The sequence below is a fragment of the Diceros bicornis genome, chromosome 9 (genome assembly GCF_020826845.1).
Source record: "Diceros bicornis minor isolate mBicDic1 chromosome 9, mDicBic1.mat.cur, whole genome shotgun sequence".
Classification (NCBI taxonomy): Eukaryota; Metazoa; Chordata; class Mammalia; order Perissodactyla; family Rhinocerotidae; genus Diceros; species Diceros bicornis.
The window spans coordinates 5,320,545-5,327,659 of NC_080748.1; the positions used below are offsets into that span (position 1 = coordinate 5,320,545).

The 7,115-nt window shown below is 35.9% G+C and overlaps 1 protein-coding gene across 1 annotated transcript in view; it reads right to left on the reverse strand.

The window, feature by feature from the left end:
- The window catches only part of EEF1AKMT1 (EEF1A lysine methyltransferase 1), a 54,048-nt gene extending 53,612 nt beyond the window's left edge, over positions 1 to 436 (reverse strand). Inside the window, exon 1 of the mRNA XM_058547828.1 lies at positions 367 to 436. The gene's annotated coding sequence lies outside the window, so the exon portion shown is untranslated. The remainder of the gene's footprint in view (positions 1 to 366) is intronic.
- Positions 437 to 7,115: the final 6,679 nt, after the last annotated feature.

Here is a 7,115-nt window from a genome sequence, read left to right on the forward strand (position 1 = left end):
CAGAGGCGGTCAAGGCCAGCAGGCCCGGCCGCGTCCCTGCTCGGAGGGAAGCGCCGTCTCCGCGTGCTGCCGCAGCCGGGGGTGAACCTCCCCTCCGCACACGGACGGCCGCAGCCCGGGCCGCGCGGCCCAGTCCGGCGCCGGGGCCCACGAGGCCGGTCACGCACAACCGGGACCCAGGCCCCCCTCTGGGCTCGTCTGCAGCTCGCCCGCCATTCCCTGGACAGCGCTAATTAACCCCTTCCTCCCTTGCTGCACTGGAGAAAGGGTGAGAAACTGAAAAACAAGCACAACCGCCTCCAAAGCCGCTGAGCAGCTCAAAACCCAGCCCCCCAACCACTACCGCGCCCCAGCGCGTCCACTCACCGGCCACGCGTGCGCAGTCGCCCCAGGAAAAGAACCCACGAGCAGTGGGCGGAGCCGACCCGAGCCGCCTTCGCGCATGCCCACACCTTCCAGCCCCAGGGCTCCCGGAAAGCCTGGGAACTCAGTTTTCTGGAGGCGTTTCAATCCCGCACTAATGGTCTACGAGGGCTGACACTCGCTGGGAATTGTTCCCTCAGTTTCTCTATCTTTGGCAATGAAAACATTTTTAAGGTTTTAATTAGATTCCCTTCAAGTTAAACGCATTCCAAGAAACCTACCATCTTGCACTTGACAGTAGATGTACGTTTCACAAATATTAATCAAGGCTTCGTTTGTCTAGTCTACTCAGTCTTATAATAGAGAAATTGAGGCTTTGTAATATTGATAGGATTAGAAAAAATCTTTTAAACTCTGCACTTTAATCAGACTTCCTCTTCAATATGATTTGCCTTCCCAAACTTAATATGGTTAATATGTCTAGCCATATGTATTTTTCATTTGGGGATTAGCTGCAAAGAATGCAAGAGATGTAAATGAGTGCAAGATGTGATTGGTGAACAGATGATGTAGACAGCTGTCTTCACACTGAAATACGACCAGCTACTACTTTGGCAAATAATCTAATTAAGGCAACAACATTCTCTATGAAAACGATTCAAAACGTGGGATACTTTTTGGTCAGTGGACTTGCTGTTAGTCTCTCAGAGCCTTCAGTGTTGAATGCAACCATCAATACATATTAATACATTTAGCACAGTACCTGGCACATAACAGGCACTTATTAAAAGTAAGGTACCCTTCCACCTTGGGAGTTACCAAATCGTAAGTGATACATTTATTTTCCATTCCCCAAGGCAATCAATCTATATTATGTTGCTACCTTCCTTTCTGTCATTTTCTTTACCAATTTCATTATCTTGCTAAGTTTTATATATTCTGCTCAATAGCTTTAAATCCTTTCTGGTATAAGGTGAAGATATAAATGAATTGCTCAGCTGTCAAATGATGCCATTTAGTAGTGCATAAAACAGGTTTACAACTTTGGGGGTACCATAATTTCTATTTTAAATACTGTTTCCAGGTCTATAGTAATCCATGTTTTATTTTTACTTTGCTTTGAACTGATGACAAGTCTATTAAACCAAATTTTCAAAACCAGGTGTAACTTAGCAAAGGAGCAGAAAAGAAAATATATAAAACAAACTAAAATCAATAACATGAACAAGAAACAATTACCAACTTTTATGGCAGTATACTTTTACAGAGGTAGTGTTCTATACTTAGGACACTTTCTTGGTTTATAATTTAACAGCAAAGTTTATGCAGAAGCAAATTAGGTTTGGTTTGAAACAGATCTTTTTAAGCTTTCAAAGTTTCAACTGCTTTCATGGCATGTGAGACACAATAGTTACCTTCACGTAACGTGTATTGCTATACGTTCTTTTTATACTTAAAGTGACCAAAGTCAGGAAGTTCAAATAGTTTTACCTCCACCAACAGCGCTGATTACTCAGACAGCATGTCACAGTAATACATGAAGATTAAAATTTTCCTAGTGAAATGTTTGCATTGTAATTTAATGGTTTTTGCAAGTCATAAAAAATTTAAAATATGAAAGGCAATTTGATTCTCATTGAAGTAAAGAGAAAATTACTTCTCAAGTTAAACTGGACTTGAAAGATGCTTTCAAATCAATTTCAATTCAGCAATTATTCCTTTTGTGTACTCAGAAATGATTTTTGTTCATCTTCCTACTCTTCAGAAATGGTATATAAAAGAAATGGAGATTACTCTGGAAAGATCTCTTAGGATAAAGATGAAGCTAGACTCAATGTTTCTTTTGTAAAAGTAACTAGTAATTACCTATAATTACAAGAACACCAATTCAGGTGTTTTTCTTCCATTCTTTGAGTGCTTTATCACCAAATTACTCAAAGTAACTAAGCATGTTCCCTAGAATTCTAGTCCCAAAGGAAGCTTTGAGGAGAGACTATTCAATAAACTGAGGAAAATGTAATAAAGATCTTCTTCTATAGCTTCACACTGTGTATTAGTGTAGTAAATCCTTTCACTTCACACAGTAAAGAAACTTGTTTTATTTCTCCAATTTATTTGATAACAGCTAAATTATGAAGAATTAGCGATGCATGAAACTCACTTTGGAAATCACTGTTAGGAGTTTCTTGTTGTAGGAATAATAGCATATTCAGCAGAAACCAAAACAACTGACTTAGATCAATTTTCTCGTTTAAAAAGGAAGATACAGCAAATAATATGGCGAACTCTATCACAGTACCACCATGGTGGTATGGCTAGGGCTGTAAGGTCACACTGTACTGATGTGAAGATACCACTGTATTGAAAAATAATTAATGACTATCTGGTATTAGACTTTGTGTTAGGACACATTATCTAATGGAGCAAAATGTGTTCTTCGAAATAATCTTTAAATCTAATAGAATTTACTGAGTAGCTACTCTTATATTTTATCCATTACTGTGTTCTAAATTTTTTCTTTGGGAAGAATTAACAACATTTATCGTCCTATGAAATAGATGATAGACCTGTGGAAATTAATGTAAACCCTAAGTAGCTGAGTTAGGAATTGAATCTAGGTCTCTCTGCCTCTACCCTGTACTCTACCAGTTTAAAGAGCTTTGCCAGCTCAGTCCTCATAAAGAACCATCCAGGGCAGTGCAGTTATAAGCAGGTGTACAAATGAATACTGGCAGCCTAAAATTGTGGGCTTAATAAAAGGAATATTTGAGGACTAACCTGGCAAAGCAATCAGAAGTGAACACTCTCAAAACTTAAGAACAAAACTGCTAACTACTATGGGAATAAAAATACTTAGCACATCCCTATGTAAGCTCTCTTTGCTTCGGTGTTTTCATTTATCAACTCTGGAAAGCATCAGTGCCTGACCTCAGTTCACTCGCACGCTAGAGGTTAAAAACAACTTACATGGAAAGAGTTCAGTAGGAAGTTGATTTATGCCCTACAACTCAGACAGTATGCTGCCATTAGTACTTTATGGAATTTCTAAGCAAAAGATTTTCTCATTGTTTTCACTGAATATGCCCTTTGCTTCCACTTAGTTTTAAAAGAAAGTCAAACTGCACTGCCATTTGAGATTACAAAGAATGCACGAGACCCAATCTGGGTTCCTATGCCTAAAAACCAAAAATGTTTCATAATCTAATCAACGCACCAAAGGCATCATTCATTAAACTACTCAATATAAGCAAACTGTATTTAGAGAGTACCATTATTTTAAAGATGTCTTTTAAAAAACAATACCAGATTTTTATATTTGGGACCTTTAAAATCATCAATGGCTCTCTCAAATGACAGACGATTAGCCTGCGCCTAAGGTCCCACCCTTAATAATAAAAGGAGAAACAAAAACTCAACACACACTCTACTTAGTCCTCTTAAATAACCCAATTTTTCTTTATCCATCCTTGGAGTGGAATCAAATCTCAATATAACCTAAGAAATACCATTATAAATCAATGAATATTCAAAGCAAAATCAAGTTTAAAATAAATATATTTTCAAAACGCATTTTTTTCTTAAAAATTTCCACTTTTCACTGCATAAGTTTACAAGATTTAAGAGTAGGTAAAGGGTGAAAGTCTGTCTGACACACAGCAGAATGGTAATTTTCCACTTTCCCTGAAAGGCCAAAAAGAATGACCCCAACTACTAAAAATATTTACTACAAATATGCCCCAAATCCAATGATTTAACTAATAACTCTGAAATTGTTTCTAACACTGTGAGCTGAGATAAAAATAAATGTGCTCAATATTAGAGAATGTAAACAAAACTCTGAATTTTCTTTGTGAATCCTGGATAGTCTATTAGGGTTGGGTGTTCTCCCAGAAGGTAATGTTTTTATTTTATCTACATAGATATGTCATCACATGTTTTACTTAAAATTATTTTATGACTATGTAATGTCCCCAGTGTCAATTATCCTATGATGGTAAAAGAACTAGCACCATTTCAACAAGTTTCATAAAATAGTCTAGCTAAACACCCGTGAACAAATCACACATGGTCAAAACAAAAATGTAATAAAAATATTTAGTGAAAAGACACATTTTAACTCCAATTTATGGATTTAAAAAATACAAATAAAATTTTATCAATTTGATATTCAGCTTGTAACTGGCTTAACACATAGCCTTAACTCATTTCCTAAAATCGTACTGTAGCATCTTTTGAAAAATTAAATGCAACTTTATACCTTCATTAGTAATGTTAATAGAGGTAAATCTTTAAACAGTACACTCGTCCCTGGGTCTCTTAAAAAACTGAAAAGTCTTAGTGTAAGTTTAAAATTTTAATATTTATAAATTTAAAAAATTTTACACGTGCTGAATGGTAGCAGTGCTAACATTTTGTGACCATTAAACCACAAACTCACTGCATGGAGCTTTTTTCTTTGTACAGAGAACCAAATCACAATACCAATATTTGCAATTTGTCATAATTTTATGTGGTAAAAGACACCACACTAGGAAACCTGGGCTCAGAACACACTTGAGGTCAGATCCCCAATAGGTACATAGTGCAGATGCAGTATGTAATTTCAGGCTAGGAAAATTAGCTATTAGTACATATCTGACAGCTCCTAATAGCTAAGAGGCTTAAGAATATAGTCTGAAAAAGAAAAAATAAAACCTCTCCACTGCTGGGAAGGCCTGGGAAGAGGTGAACAGCAAACCAGAGTGGGTGAGGTGCATCACGATGGTTTGCGATATAAGCCTCAGGAGTCCTAAGACTCACATTAGTGCAAGCTACACTTCAGTCACCACGGAAGCTACCTTAGAACCTTTCCGTCTTGACAAAGACTTACAGAGAAAGCCAGAGGCCAGAAACAGATCACTTCATCCATCCTCTTTAGAACACAGTGGATGCCCATTACTAAGCTTATATCTTTACCTGAACCAAATATATTCTTTGGCTAAATATGTCATAGGTCTCATTATAATCAATCAGGAATACTTCACATTTCTCATATTTAAACTAAAATGTTTAAAATTCAGCTTGAACCATGGCACTTCAAATCAATTTGAGCTCAGCAATATACCCCAATTTGGACATTATTTAATTTTAGAAAATCAATTTTTAAAGAATTCTTAAATGCAGTGTTTTCAGAACATAGTTACCAAGTAAGAGAATACCCACTTACATTTTAAAATAATTTAAAACATTATTATATTCTCAAATCAAGCTATGTTGTTTTGTAGAATTTACAGAAAATTATAATGTGAAAAACTCACATCTAAATCAGTTCCTTATTCTCTGGTTTAAAAAAAAACCCTAAGAAGTATTGAGGTTCCTTCTGCTTTAATGGTTAATATTTTATTTAGGAACGAATAATTATCTGCCAGAGACAGCTAACTTTTAAGGTCTAATGACAACCACCTCTAATGACAGAGGTGGCAAACAGAAAGAAGTAAAATTATAATAGACAAAAATAGTATTTTAAGGATTCAATCAGCAGTGTATACTAGGACACTCAAACTTGAAATCTTTGAAACTGACAGCTAGTTCCCTTCAATACTTGAGGGGTTCATACAAGTATTAACAGAAATGGGAAATATGGTGATATTAGAAATACAAAGACAACATTTTTGTTAAGAGAGAAAGTTCAATTAAAGACAGTAAGGGGAGTGTTAAATAATGCTGACTAGGGGGAAATTATAGAGATGCTTGGTTTTGAAATAAAAACCGTGAAAAAAAAAGCAGTAATCATCTCAGCTGAACAGAGTACTATAACATAATTAGATACATGATTTACAATGAAATAAGACTAAATTCTGAAAATTAGTTTGAAAAAAATTGCAAAGTTTTTTTTACATAAAATGTCACACTTTACACCAGACAAAAACTCAATGCAGTGATGTTAACATGCCACTGTCTTCCAACGGATTAAGAGACAGCAAGGCAGAAAGACTCAAATTAACTGTGTTAAAAAGGACACTGTTAAATACTGTCAAGTAGTTTAACTATCCAGGCAGCCACCCATCCAGAAGGACCATAAAAGCAAACCAATGCTTTTAACAGAGCTGTAAGAATATAGTTACATGTGCTGTTACATGAATACAAATTGTGAAAGTACAAAGTCCTTAGTGACTGTGCCTTGGGACTCCATAGAGATTGTGCCTTGGGAAACAAATGGGCCAAGGAAAATAAAATCAAACAAAGAATGAATTGAAAACTAGAGGTTAAATGATACTATATATGAACAATGGAAATTTTATAAAACACAAAATTCTAAAATATCAAATACTCCACACTGTCCCTTTAACATATATAAAAAAGGGGCACAAATAATGTTTTTGTTTTTAAAATTCTTTTGACAACTTAATAGTCAGTTCTAACAGCAAAAATCAATTTACTAGAATTAAGCCAGTGTTCTTGACACCCACTGGGCCAAGAGCATTAAAAAAAAAACCCAAAATGAAACGCCAACAAACATAGCTAAAGACAAAACTGAATACAACAAAAGAAGACCCAAACTAAACATACATCCAATCAGGAAAACATTACACAAACACCCTGAAAAGAGTCTAGCTGTTGCAATTAAGTGGCATCCCCATTACCTAAAAAACGGTGGTGGCTTTTTTTTTCCAGTTTGCCACTAATCGACATTCTGGTGATACCTTAAGTATTATTTGGTCCAATCTGAAGTAACTCTTGTTTTAATTAAAAGTGATCTAATGAAATTGCAG